Source organism: Vulpes vulpes, chromosome 7 (assembly GCF_048418805.1).
Source record: "Vulpes vulpes isolate BD-2025 chromosome 7, VulVul3, whole genome shotgun sequence".
Lineage (NCBI taxonomy): Eukaryota > Metazoa > Chordata > Mammalia > Carnivora > Canidae > Vulpes > Vulpes vulpes.
In genome coordinates this window covers 15,875,687-15,891,124 of record NC_132786.1, presented here as the reverse complement: position 1 = coordinate 15,891,124, position 15,438 = coordinate 15,875,687, and the positions used below count along the sequence as shown (strand labels likewise).

General features: G+C 44.7%; 1 protein-coding gene and 1 pseudogene across 1 annotated transcript in view; both read right to left on the bottom strand.

Moving 5' to 3' along the window:
* LOC140599525 (uncharacterized) overlaps window positions 1-15,438 on the bottom strand; it is a 476,056-nt gene that overhangs the window by 429,482 nt on the left and 31,136 nt on the right. The gene's annotated exons all lie outside the window — the stretch shown is intronic.
* LOC140599783 (integrator complex subunit 4 pseudogene) lies at window positions 9,871-13,887 on the bottom strand (annotated as a pseudogene).

The following is a 15,438-nucleotide window of genomic DNA, read 5'->3' as shown; positions in this document are numbered from 1 at the left end:
AGATCGCTACTACTACATCAACGAAACAGGTGGAGTGGAAACCAATATCCACATCCTCACCAAAGGTCGGGAGTCTCTCCAAACACAGTATCACCCTGTCAGCCCAACTACACCCCAATGGTGGCAGACCCCACTAACCACATGGCTCCTTCTCTCTCTAAGCCCACTCCTGATCCTTGGCATACTATTAATGGTGGCCCCTTGCTTTCTCCGAATCATCAAGGAAGGAATCCACGAAATATCTCAGTTATCAATCAACTAACTTGTTTTATATCCCTACGCTGGCCTGCCCACCTCCGACAGGCACCACGACGCCCCAAAATCAGCAGGAAGCAGCCGGATCTGAATCGTCGCCCCATTATAACATAACAAAAAGATCTGAATGTTGGGCCAGCGAGACTGGGGACCTCAAAACGGCCGACCCCAGGCCAGGAACCTCCCAATAAGGCCACCTTGCTGCCCAATCCTAACTTAGCACACCAAGACCTGTAACCCTTGCCCTAATTGGAATGCCGTCCTGCCCCCATCTTCCCACAGAAAACTCTTTAGAGACCCCACTGCAGTTGGCTTGGGCGTGACACACCCACCCCTTGCTCTCTGCCTTGCCTGCGGTGCATAACCTAGCCAGAGAGTGCAGCCCATTAAAAGCCGGTTTCAACAAAAATAAATAAATAAAAATGGAAGCCTGTTTCGACCAACTTTTGACTGGCCTCTCTTCCAGATCACTACCGATCAGATTAAACCTGACAAAAACCATGGTCCTTTTGTACCAAACTGCCACTTAAAGGCTGTGACAGCTGATCTCTACGTTGTTAGGAACTATATCGTTCCAAGATGTGTGAAACTGGCAGGGTCATAAATTCCAGACATCATTCACTCTTGGCTTGAAACGGGCTCATGGTATCTGGTATTAGGCTATGTTCTTTGGAATTTTTAGACGAATCTCACCACATCTACTTCTGCTGTGGAAAAAAAGACATCTTATCTTATTTAGCAAAGTGATAATGCAGTGTTTTAAATACATCCTAGCCTAGATGACACACGATACTTTGCTCAATGGTTCCCGGAGCCTCAGTCATTGTGATTTGATAGCACGCAAAGTCAATGAGAAACAGACACGCGGAATTTGAAGCACAAAGGTACGGTCTTTCTGGATCTTCACATTTGTTTCAGTTTCTCACTAATGACCTTCAAGGCCTTGAATACATTAGTCACCTTTTTAGGCAACTTCTATGATTAAAAGTAAGAGAAGAGCAAGTAGGATGTTACCTATGCATTTGGCTGAGTCTTCGAACTCTAAAGACGATGATGAGACCACCAGTCCATGCGGTGTCAAACTGAACAATGCAGCAGAGGCAACAAGAAACTGCTCGACCCAGGAGTAGGTGTGAGTGAAGGCTCACCGGAGGAATCATTCTATACCATAATCGACAGTCTGTACACGTCACTGCCTCGGGCTTGGCTCGGCTTCATCTGGTGCACATCTGTTGGTCTCACCCAGGAATTCAAGAAGGGCACTGAACACTAGTGATGAAACGGCTCTGCAAGGATATTCTGATTGTTCCATCACACGGGCCTCTTAACAATCCTAGCTACCCAAACTGCATTCTCAGTGTGTTTCTCCAAAACAATGAGGTGCCAACCTTTATCTGAACTCTTGAATACCACCTTCGCCTGTGGCTGTCCTGTTGTGGGGACACCTTTCACAGCTGCATGCTTTCCCCGTTTCTCATTGTGTCCCCTGCCAAGTTTGGACCCCTAGAATACCTACCCTTGTCCTGTGCCCAGGCTTGCCCTGTCGGTGATTCATTCACATGGACATTCTGCTGTGGGCGGTGTCCTCTCAGGGCTCGTGATATTTACAGATATTTACATTCCTTCCCAAGCTTTGCTGTAGGCCAAATCCTTGCTCCTCACCTGGTCCCATCTGGTCTACCCAGACTCAAAAAAAAAAAATCACAACCGACAGTGCAAATAAAGGAAGAGCAGGTGGAGATTTTTCCAAGCCCAGACCCTGAAGACAAGAACTGAGGCAGACGGACTCTACATTTACTGTTGTGAGGATGAAAAGAGATACTCAGGATGATGCATATTACACAACATCTCACAAGCTTTCCGTGCCTTAAGTATCTAGCCCGTTGTTCATTCCGTGCAAAACTGTGAGACTCAGGCACTCTTTCAGAGCCTTCTGGGACAATACGGGACAACATGTATAAACTATGGGATGATCACCAAAATGAACCCGATTAACCTCAAACAATGGACATAATTTTTTTATCTCCTTTTTTTTAAGGATTTATTTATTTATTCATGATAGATATAGAGAGAGAAAGAGAGAGACAGAGACACGGGAGGAGGGAGAAGCTGGCTCCATGTTGGCAGCCTGACGTGGGACTCGATCTCGGGATGCCAGGATCGCGCCCTGGGCCAAAGGCAGTCGCCAAACCGCTGAGCCACCCAGGGATCCCCATCATCTGACATCTCCCATCTCCCTACAAAGGTGGTCAATGATTCATTATGTTATTATCTGTTTCTCACCCCAACATTTCTATCTACCTGTATCCATCCATTTGCTTATGACTGAAACCAGGCAGCCATATCTGTTTCTACATCTAACCCAAGACCGTTCTAATTTAAAATATACTTTACATCCATCTTATTATTTTCTTCTCTATAGTCAGCACCCAGGTCACATTTGTATGTCCCACTGAAATCTCTCACTAGAACTACTATCATTGCATTCTGGGTGGCCTTCCAACTTGTAACTCAAGTCTTTCAATTTTTTTAAAGACAACTTTTATCACTTTGAGAGAGAGCATGAGAGAGAGTGCATGAGTCGGGGCGGGGAGGGGCAGAGGGAGAGGGAGAAGCAGATGCACCACTGGGCAGAGATCCTGACGCAGGGCGGATCCCAGGACCCTGGGATCCTGACCTGAGCCAAAAGGCAAAGGCTCAACCGACTGAGCCCCCCACACACAACAGGTGTCCCTAACTCTGTTCTTTTCTGAATCATTCCCAAACCCACAACAGGTAGCCTAATAGTGCAAAGCCCCAAACATCATTATGTTGTTACTTAGCTTATTAGTTCTCTTCAAAGTCTTCTCCTTGCACCTTGGATGATATCAAAACCCTCTGAGCCAATAAAGCCTGGTGTGATCTAGTCCATGCTGACTTCTTTAGTCACATCTAATGCTGCTCTCCTATCTATTAATTATGTTCCACCTGCCCTGACCATTTTTCAATCTTTCTCAATGTTGGAGACTCCCATCAATATATTTTTTTTACAGTCTTCAACGTCTCAAATGCTATTAAGATTTCCTACGTAGGAACTTAGCCTTACAACGTTCATCAGATATGTTACTTCTTTAACAAGATCTTCCCCGAACCTCTAATTTAAGCTACTTCTCTCCATTATGATATTTTATGGTACATTGTCATTTTCTTTCATAGCACCTTTCCCACTTTTCTTGGAGGCACTTGTTTGTATGAATATTTCTAAAGTGACTCTCCTCTGGATAGGCCGTGAGCACGCTCCGTGGGAACATGGGTCTTTTGCATTCTACTGTATGCCAATGGCTAGTACAGGGACTGGCACATCGTTGGCACTCAATATATCTGTCCAAGGAGTGAGTGGAAATTCTGTATCTTATAGTTTATTTGTTCAATTATTCAATAAGCTATTATCTTGTGTAAAGCACGGTCTTCACCTCATTGGATAGAGCAGAGACAGAAAGATGCAAAAGTTCCTGCTTTGGTGAAGCTTCTAGAGTGGGAAACCAGTAATTAGCAACGAATTCAAAACATCACATCGCATTTTAGAAAGAGACGTGTAGCAAAGAAAAAATGGAGCAGGACAACGGAAATGAGGGGTTCCAGGGAGATGCGATTTACAGTTAGAATAAATCATCAATGTAGGCCTTCATGAACAGTTTACCTCTGGGAACAGACTTGAAGCAAGTGAAGGCTTTCTGAGAGAAATTCGAGATAAAGAATTTTCTAGGCGAGGGAACCGGCTAGAATGAGTCCAAGAGTGGGCACTTGTATGGGTTTCTGAGAAACAGTAAAGGAAGACGCAGAGTGGTCAGGAAGGCAGACATAGAGGTTGTGATAAAAGAGACAAGGAAGGGCAGACAGATCACGCAGGCCTTTTGACCACCATCCTCACTTTGGCTTTTACAGTGACTGAGCTGGGTGAGCCTTCAAATGGTTTCAGAAGTGTTATAGCATCTTACTTTTGCTTCAGGTGGATCGAGATGGCTACTCTGTGTAGAATCTTACAGCGCGGCATGGGGAAAGGCAGGAAAACCCCACAAAAGGCTTCTGAAGAATTCAGGCAAGAGAAGATGGTCACTTGAATTAGGATCTAGCAGTGGAGATAATAGAAAACAGCTGGATTCTGGATCTATATTGAAGGTCAAGATAAAAGGTATTTTGCTGATGCACTGGATGGGGGTTTGAAAGACAGCAAGGAATTAAAGACACCTCTGAGTTCTGGAGGCTGAGTAACTGGGAAGACAGCCTTGCAGTCAAGTCACAGGGGTGAAGAATACAGATGAGTGTGTTCGGGGGGAGTTGGTGAGATCATGTTTCTTTGCAGAAACTGGAGGAGAGGTTACATGAGTAGTTGGATATACAATTCAGTGGGAGAATGACAAATGTGGGAGGTGACCACTACAAACAGCACGGAAGGCAGGGCAGGAGAGGATATCACTCCAGACCCGGACCCCACCCCGGAGTGACTGTAAACAGAAAGGACCAACTGCCATGCACCACACCTCGTGCAAAGCCTCGTGCCCTTGCATTCGGGTCGCGCTCAGGGAGGCCTTACTCAACATACCAGGATGATGGGAAATATTTCAATCTGACACATATAATAAGCATGAGGCATAAGTAGGTAGCCATTTAGGACACATCTCTCGTCAGACTCTTCATTGTGAAACGAATAAATTAAATTTCTTCTATCAGGTAATATTTTTATTATCATGTACATTTTCTACCTGCTAAGAAAGAAAGCAATGTGTCAATATTTTGTGGATTAAGTAAGTGTCTACAGGAATAGCCATACGCTGTGACGATGGCTAGAGTGCCTCACAGATCCTACTTTCATGCAGTGCACACGCCTCCCAGGCACAACTGTACAATCTACATTTGAGAAAATATAGCATTTGAATAACAAGAGACCAGTACGATAAAACGGGCCCATAGGGCTTATTATAAACATCTTCTAAATATAAATTGCTCTTCGAATTCTATCCTGTAGGAGGAATAGAGTTTTCCATGCAAACCAAAGAACGTCATAAAGCCGGCTGACAGACACATAAAACCCTTATCATAGTAACTTAGGTTTTAGTGATCTCTAAATTATTACCCAGAAATACAGTCTGGATCCTAATAATTAACTCACTCCAGAAACATTCACCGCGAGCCTCATGTGGTTTCCTGACACGCTCTGACGCAGGCGCTGATGACACAGCGATGGGCAAAACACATCAGGCATCTGCCCCCATCCACAGGGTTTGGTCTTCCTCGGGGGGTGGAAGAGACAATGACTGAATAAATCTGTAACATGTCACAAGGTGGTGAGCGCCACAAAGAGCGGGCACGCAGGGCAGGGGACCCGGGGCGGGCTGGCTCTCGTGTAAGTCATGCGCTCAGCAGTTTCCAACTCGATTGTACTGTATGAGACTCTTTGACCACCATCTACTATTCAAGCACACGTAACAGAACAAAGGCCCCGTGGAGTGAGGACAGGTGACCCAGCTTGGAAAGGGCAAGCGTGGAAACAGACACCAGGTCTTCTAAATTGCCCTCAGAGATCTTTTCCCGCTAATGCAGTAGAGAGGGGCAGCATTCCTGTTCTGCAGACTAGGAGTAGGAGAGAGAAAAAAAAGAGGTCATTAGCCTTAGGGACAACTGCTGATGGCTGTCGAACGATCAGAGTTTAGTAAGTGGGAGATATATATAAAAAGGTAAGAGTACAGTTGTTCCTTGAACAACATGTGTTTGCATTGCATGGGTCCACTTCTTTATACAGTACAGCACCATACATGTCTTTACACCCATGATTTTCTTTTTTTAAAGATTTAGTTAGTTATTTAAGAGAGAATGAGAAAGAGTGTGTACACGAGTTGGAGGGGCAGAGGGAGAGAATTCCAAGTAGACTCACTGCTGAGCATGAATCCCGATGCAGGGCTTGATCCAGAGACCATGAGATCATGACCTGAGCCAAAACCAAGAGTCAGGTACTTAACTGACGGCATCGCCCAGGCGCCCAATGACTGCACCACTCAGGCGCCCCTCTTCCTCATGATTTTAATAACATTTTATTTTCCCCAGCTCACTTCATTGTAAGATACATATTAGTCTACTGTTTATATCATCAGTAAGGTTCCCATCAACAGTGGGCTACTACTAACAGTCAAGTTTTGGCAGAATCAAAAATCATACATGGATTTTTCAGCTGTGCTGGGGGATGCTGTCGAGACCCCTAATCCCCACGTTGTGGGGAGGTCAGCTATATTCTAATGAATTTGTAGTTCTTCACGGAACTACACTTTCCAAATTAGTCGCTTCTACAAAAACCTGAAGCAGAGAATACAAAGTTCACTGAAGCCAATGTTTCAGTAACTAAATTTGAGCTACTGTTGATGAAATTGAGTACTGTATATTTCCTGTTATGAGAGTATCTCGTGCGCACGCATGCACACACACCATCCCTACAGAGCCTTCTGCGGGCTCTTTGTTTTCCACTCGATGCCAGAGAAACTTCCCTATTTATCCACAAAGTTCACATTTCCAAAGCCAAACAACAGCACTGCAAACATGGACTAGTGGTAAAAGGAGTGAGGCATGTCTCCGTCCAGTTAGACCAGAGGAGTGGCAAACATTGTTGCCGCCAAAACCAACGGAAAACCCAATTACAAATATGATGGTCACAAACGACACTTCCCTACAAAACAAAAGTGGCACACCCTGTTGTCTTGTCCAAACTCTCTATGGCCCCAACCAATCGAGAGCTTCCAGCTTTCCTGCACTTACTTGCTTCCCTTACGTTTGTCACCTCAGATACATGACTTTTCTTTTCTGCAGCTCAGGTTTTGATTTTTTGGTAACATCTTCTAACACTTTCGAAGGTTTTGTTGTATTGATTTCTTCAAAGAATATCAACACCTTCTAGCTAAGGATCTCCTACAAATGACTGTGTTGTCTTTACTTCAAATAATTAATAAACTTCCTTTGTGCTTAAGAGTCATTAGGCGCGCGCGCGCGCGCACACACACACACACACACACACACACACACACACACACACAGAGTCATGAAGCACCATGACAACCCACTGGTTAGTTCTCAACATTTTGCAATTCAGATCACTAGTCAGCTTTCTTCCTGGTCTTCAGACCTGCTTCAATACAACAGGTAAGTATAAAAACAACTTTCATCAGTGGAAAATCCCATAGGAGTTCAGTATTGTTGCACTCTAATGGATACATGGAAGCAAATGTGTATTTCTAGAAACCAATGAATTTATGACTATAAAAGATACAGCACCTGTAAATTGAAGAGCTTATTCCTCAAAAACATAGCGGATAAAAAAAGTCAGTGCATACATCCAAAAAAGCCTTAAATAATAAGGGAGGAAAATAAGTAAAACATGTTAAAAAGATGGCCAAATGAGAGAGGCATCCTACCTCTCAGGATGGTTTCCTTATCTTTTATTGCACTTTATAAATGTCATAAAATAATGATGATTTTTTTATTGGAGTTCAGTTTGCCAACATACAGCATAACACCCAGCGGCTCATCCCATCAAGTGCCCCCCTCAATGCTCATCACCCAGTCACCCCACACCCCCACCCCACCTCCTTTTCTTCCACCCCTTGTTCGTTTTCCAGAGTGAGGAGTCTCTCACGTTCTGTCTCCCTTTCTGATATTTTCCACTCATTTGTTCTCCTTTCCCCTTTCTTCCTTTTCACTATTTTTATATGCCCCAAATGAATGAGACATTACAATGTTTGTCCTTCTCCGATTGACTTACTTCACACAGCGTAATACATCCAGAACCAAATGATGACTATTTCAAAGGAGAAAAAACCACTTTTTTAAAATTAAGAGGTATCACACTGGGAGAATCCTTTCAATGACTGGGAAAAATATACGGTCACACAATACAATTTGCGGACAGCAGACACATACAGTGCATGTTGTCAACTTTCTCCATCATTAACCACATAACAAAGCTCTTTTAAAAGTACAAGGGGAGGCTACGGAAGGAGTTGCTACCACCTGTATTCCTGTTTCCAGTTTCTTCCTCATGTTTGTCAAGACAGAAAGAAGCATTTTTTTTTCTTTTCTTTCTTTTAAGTCTTTAGTTTAAAAAAAAAAAAAAAGGGCAAACCGATAGGATTTTCAACTTTTGGTGACAGTCATGGAAATCTGGAGACTCATGGAGACTAGGGGTTCTGAACTGAAATTAAGATTTCAAGGATTACAGTTAAAGTCTCAGAGCGAAAGACATGAGGCCGAGTATTTTTCAACGAAAGCCCAAAGAGAAAAACAGAGGCTGACGACAGAGAAGAGCTGTGACATAAACCACAGATGATGTCGGAATTGTGATTTCTGTTAAATCTTGCCATGTGTGCATGGATGTACGTACAGATACACACACATAGATCTCCGACAGTTCTTGTTCCTCAACGGTTATGCTCAAGGTTTGGTGGGGGGACCATCATTCTTTGTCTTGGCATATTTTGCTTACTTTTTGCTACGAAAAGACATAGAAAATTAAGTATAAAGATAATTTACAGATTTCAACTGTAAAAGAAAATATCAGGTTTTTAGTCCATAAAATCCAGACACCGACTGATAAAGCATCATCCTAGGAGGATCATCACTAGAAAAGTCCAATGGGACACACGGAAAAACGTCACGTTATCTACTTCCAAAGACAAAATTATTTTCACACTTTCTAGAGGTATTCTATATTTAATGTTGACACCTGATGGAAAGGTCTGAAGTACTACAAACGCTCAGACATTGTAGAAAAGGATGTAGTACTGCCACATCTACCATCAATTCTATCTAAGTAAGTGCTATTTTATGGTGTTAGTTATTACTGTATATAAAACTACTGAAGACCAAGATTCTTTGGACATATTCTTACAGTTTCCCCAAATGTGTAAGATGGAAACAGGACTTTTTTGAGCATTCATTTTTTTCCCGCCTGAGTCACTAGCACCTCTCAAAAATAAGCTCTAGGGAATCATGAAGTCCATTCGATAATTTCCTACTAAACACCCTAAATTACATAGAAGACCGCCATGTTGATATAGATCTACTCAGGTTGTCAAGGAATTATTTAACTTACATTATGAGCAGCTACAGTTACCAGTGCTTCCAGTCTGGGACCTCATTTCTAAGTGTGTGAGTTGCTTCTCCTGTTTCCATAATAACCAATTTAACAATCAGCTTGGCAGTCAACTGCTTTAGAGGTAGTTTCATTAATATTAGCTCTCTTCTCCTTAATACATGAATCGACTGATACTGTGGGACTACTTATTTTTCTAATATACTCGTAAAAGGGCTCTGAATTCAAGGTAACAAACCTTCTGGAAGAATTAGCTCAGGCTCTTTTGTTTAAACTCAAACTTTTCCTTGTAGAACTTCAATGTATATGTTAGAATTTTCTTCCAATACTTTAGGACTCACTTAAACTTCTAGTCCAAATACGACGATTTCCTTTCGTTGCTGCAGGGGACCTGAAATGCAACAAAGTTATGAGCTAGAAGTTTTTCAGTTTTTCAAATGTCAGTAAAAACCAAAAAAAAAAACAAAAAAAAAAAAAAAGGAAGAAAGAAAGAAACAATTAAGAAATTCCAGGAATTAAATTGGAATACAAAGTGGTCTTCATTTCACAGGACTCCCTCTATCGTTAATCCTCACGAGAATGAACACAGAAAGGAAGCTACTCCCTTACTGGATAATGAAAATCGTGATATTTGGAATGCTTTTTCCAAATCAAAAAGCTCTCGAAACTAGTTCTTTCTCTCTCCTCTTTCCTGGTTTTGAGTAAAACACACTTCTTAGTAGATGATCTGGTACCTAACGAGCACTGCTGGTTGGCTGCACACACACGTACAACAACATGAACCCAACAAGTAGAACCAAACGTCACTCTCCTTACACGGCGTTTGTCGTTTCTAATGGCTGAGTAATATTCCATTGTATCATAGACCACAGCTTCTTTTGTTGTTGTTGTTGTTTTCTCAACTTTAAAGAGGTGGGGGAGGGGAGTCAGGGAAGGAAGAGGTGTGGACTTGAAGGTTTTTGATTTTTTAATGCAAAGTAATTTATTTTGTGTTTGATACCAGGTGAGACGATAAAGGTGATGGTGCTCATGCCCATACGCCGGCTCCAGGTGAAGTGCTCTAGGCTTCTGGCTCACTCTGCTACCTGAGAAGGTCTGTCTCAGCTTCAGCTCTACACAATGCTTGTGACTCAGCGCCTTGCGGGTTTGGGCAGTATGTAAACTTTCACAGACTTGCTGAAGGGGATGGTGCCCTCGATGCTGGTTTCCACCTGGGGTGACACTTTGCCACCTTCAATCCAGGGGGATTTTGGAATGCGGGAATTGGAGTTGTGGGCCAGTAGCAGCCTCACTTCCACCTGGCATGGTTCTGTCCAGGCAGTATGGGAGAGGTACACCTTAGTGATAAGCCGGTGGCGCCCTGGGCCAGGATTCCGCAAGTCTGCCAGCTTAGGATGAATCCTCTGAGCCTGGCCATCTGGATAGAAGACCTGGACCTTCACAGCACTCTCAGGGGCCTGCACATGTTCCAGGGTCGCATCGACATCCAGGGCCACAACCAATCCAGATGTAAACCGCAAAGGGTTGTCTGACTCGCCTGCTGGCTCAATGATGGTGGCTGAAGTGTGTGGATCTGCTCTGGAAGGGGGAGGTGCAAGAAGGTACTCTGCCTCAGCATGGTCTGTAGAATTTTGACCCCTTCCACAGGTTTGGATGTCATGAGTCGGGGCATAAGGTCAACACGTTTCTCCACAAAGCTGTCCTGTAAGTGGGGACAAATCAGTAATAAAACACCTCTGAAAAAAGTCCACTTCCTGTAAAAAGTTTTCACACATCGCAAATAAGGGGTCAACTCCTCGAGTAGTCCGTGCTGTTACTATAAGTTGCAAGGCTTTGGCCTGCAGCCTCAGGTGATGTATAATCACCACCTGTTTCTTCTCCACACCACTGTACATCAACTCCATTTTGTAGGTCTCTTCCATGATCTGTTTTGCTGCTGCGGAGGCCAAGTCACTCTGCTTCAAATATAAAGGGGCAGCCACATTCCACAGCTTTCCTTGCAAGGCCTCGATGAGAAGAAGCTGATACCGAAGATAGGTAGCCGAGAAGTCAGCAACTCCTGCTAGTTCAGACTGAAGTTCTCCAAGTCTTTGCAGATCCCGGATGGTGAACTCCAGCAGCTTCTGGGTTCCCTGAGGGTCCCGGTGCTCTGAAGACTGTACACCCTTTCAGGGTTCTGCTGCAGGAACTGATGCGACGGGTCCTCATGGGGCGCAATACCGGGAGAAACGGCCGATGACACTAGTTTTCTACCTGGTAACCTTAAGGCAGGAACAAGATGAGAAAGACTGTCGTGGAGGGAGGAATAATGCCTGAAGGTATCATCTGAGAACAGTGCCGGCATTGTTGGACAGATTGTAGCAGCATTAAAAATACGAACCAAAACTGCAATGTAAGCTGGGTCATCCATGTCTGGTTCAGCTGTGTCAAAAAATGGATGGGTGCTCAGGAGCTCTGGCACCAAGGAAAGCACCAGGGTTGCATGCAGACTTCCCAGAAACTTCAAGCACTTCCATATAGAGTCCCTATCAGTAGGGTACTTGGTTAAATTTTTCAGCAGCTCCGCCAGTGCAAGATGAATCCCTTCTTTAGTCGAAACATTAGTACAGCATAAAAGTGCGTGAAGAGCCAGCCTCTCGAATATCTCTGGACGAATCCTCTAACACAGCCAGGACACTGTCAAGCTGATCCTCTCGGAGAGTGATATTATTAGAAATTTTTCTGAGGCCGTGTATGGACTGTAGACGTACTTCCTCAATTTCATCATTAAACATGTCAACCGGGAAATCAGGGCGGCACTTCTCCGCAAAAGAAGGTGAAGATTGGGCCAGCATGCAGAGAGCCTCCACGGCAGCAATGCGGACCTCATACATCTCATCTTCCAATCCATGAAAAAAGGCTTCACAAGCTCCTGACTCAATCAAGTTCACAGGTCCTGTATCTATTTCTTCTTTGGGAGCATCACCTACCCACTTTCTGCCACTGGAAAACTCTCCTGACCTGTAAAGTTCCTTGGCACGTTCATGTGCAGTGCATTTTCTCCTGAGATCTGACATGAGCTTCTTGTCGAGCGTCTGCTCCAAGAAATGAGAACTGACTTGTTCCATTGAGCCCAATAGCTTTGCAGCCTGAACTCGAACCACCCAGGAGCCATCACGGACCATGGGACAAATTTTTCCAAATGCTCATCAACTAAGCGAATTTCTTCATTACAAGAAGTAATGGGGACAATGCTTTCAGGATAGAGCTGACTGACAACCCAGATAAGTTGGACTGCAGCACTGCGCACTTGTCCATAGTCATCAGATGACAATTTACAGGCCTGCTTATAAATTGCTTGGTGTAATTTCACTCCTCTTTCATGAAGCTGCAATATGGCTTTTATAGCCACTGTTCTGACACGTGGGTCTTGGTCACTGAAGTAATCCCCTGTAATCTTCTGGACATCTCTGAGAGCTAGGCCTTCTCCATCTTTTGTCACACTTGTCTCCAAAGAGCCAAGATTGCCAAGTCATTGCAGGCACTTATTTCTTACACCATGAGACGTATCTGTGAGGTGCTTGCAGGCTACATCAACTAATCCCATCTGGATAGCTTGATTCTCTGGGAGTTTGGTGCCAATTGCAAGCAAGGTGTCCAACAGTTGAGCAAGGATTTGATGAGACTTTTCATTCTGCAGGATGTTAATGGCATCATCCATAATGCAGTCTGGTGAAAATCCTGCAGTCTTTAATAATAAACCCAACAATAATGCAATTTTCAGTCTCACAGATGGATCATTCTCCTTGTAATAATGTTCCAAGAGAATCCTGACTACTCCTTCCACACTTTCTGCTTCAACAGGCTTTCTGGAAAACTGGAGTAGATACTGCAAAACATCCATTGGGGAGGGAGCTTTACACAGATCTACGAGGAGTGCTGCAGATCTCCTTGGTTTTGTCAATCACAGTTTCTTGGTTGCAATTTCCTCCTGTTGTTGCTGGACCACCTAAGTGAATTCCTCGTACACTCGTTTCTTTAGGTGAGCCGCCATGACTGCCCGCCACACCACAGCTTCTTGATCCATCATCTTTCGATGGACACCGAGGCTCCTTCCACAGTTTGCCTACTGTGGACATTGCTGCTATAAACATTGGGGTGCGGCTTTCCCGGGCATTATGCTGAGTGAAAACAGTCAATCGGAGAAGGACTGACATTATGTGGTCTCATTCATTTGGGAAATATAAAAATTAGTGAAAGGGAATAAAGGCAAAGCAGAGAAAATGACTGAAAGTATCAGTGAGGGTGACAAAACAGGAGACACCTAACTCTGGGAAACAAACAAGGGGTAGTAAAAGGGGAAGTGGGTGGGGGGGTGGGGTGACTGGGAGATGGGCAATGAAGGAGGCAAGTGGCGGGATGAGCACTGGGTGTTGTGCTATTTGTGGACAAATTGAATTCCAATAAAAAATTAAAAATTCAAAACAAAGAAAAGGGCTTATTTAAAATAAGCAAACATTTAACTGATGTATTCAGTAGGTCCAATAAATGGAAATATATGAAACTAAAAAAAAAAAAAAAAAAAAAAAAAAAAAACACCGGGGAAATCTTCAGGGTTCTAAAGAATGTCATTGTTTTTCAAAAGATATCCGAATGATATAAACAGGAACACCACAAGTACAGAAGGAAAAGCTGCCGGAGGCATCGATATGAACAATTTCACTACTACATTAAATGCCGTAGATCGTTGGGGGAAAGATTTAATAGCATCAGTAAATAAGAATTTTTAAGCCATGGACTCAGTTATTTTTTTAACATAAGGAAATATGCAATAATGTATTTGAAATGTGAAAAAGTACCTGTTCCCACGGCCACCCTGGAGGAAGAGCACGCCAAGGGGCATGCTATCGGGATCCCCCACATGATGGAGCAGCCACCTGACTCAGTGGAACAACCGACTTCCGCCACTGAGGAACATCCTAAAGGAAATCAAGAGCCCGCCAGAGCTACTACAAGGGGGCGAGCTGAAACTTATAGGCCTGAGCAGTTCGAGCCGGGCGTGGCCGTTGGTGCTGAGTGCTTGACCCGAGCCGAGATGCCAGCTGCTGAGGCCAAGACAATTCACATGGCAGTCACACCTCTGATTCACTGTCCGACCTGGAGGAGCCACCTGCACACTTGGCCACCCTGCAAGAAGAGCTACCCCGGGCACCCACTATCAATGTCCCCGGAATGCCTTGCCAAAGGAGTCACCTGCCTCAGTGCAGCAACCAGCTTCGGCCCCTGAGCAACATCATGAACCATGTCAGCAGCCCACCCCAGCTCCGAAGGTGGGGCCTAATAAAGCTTCTGGGCTTGCGGTGATCGAGCTGGGCAGGGCTGTCGGTGCTGAGTGCTTGGCCAGAGTGCAGATGCCAGCTGAGGAGTCGAAGCCAATGCACGAGGTGGTCACACCTCTGATTCACTCTCCCGACAAGGAGGACCCACCTGTAATCTCGGCCACCCTCGCGGTAGATGATGTCCCGGGGCGTGCTATCAGGGTCCAACACATGCCAGTGCGGCCACCCGGATCAGTGGAGCAACTAGTGTCCGCCCCGGTGCAATATCCTGAACCACCTCAACAACCGGCCCCAGCTCCTACCTCGCAGCCTTTTAAGCTTCAGGGCCAGAGGTGATCGAGCTGGTCACGGCTCGAGCCGAGAAGCCAGGCTGCTGAGACCAAACCAATGCACGTGGTGGTAACACCTCTGACTCACTGTGCCAACATGCAAGAGCTACCTGTACCCGTGGCCACCCTGGAGGAAGAGCACGCCCAGGTGCATTCTTTCGGGTTCCCGCACATGCCGGACCTGCCACCTGCCTCAGTGGAGCGAACGACTTTGGCCACTGAGCCACATCCTGAACCCAATCAAGAGCCTGCCACAGAGACTACAGTGAGGCCAGCTGAAGCTTCTGGAGACGGAATACTTCCAAACTCGTTCTATAAGGCCACCATCACCTTAAGACCAAAAGCAGAAGAAGACCCCACCGCACCAAAAAGGAGAGTTATAAACCGATGTCCCCAATGAACACGGATGCAAAAGTTCTCAACA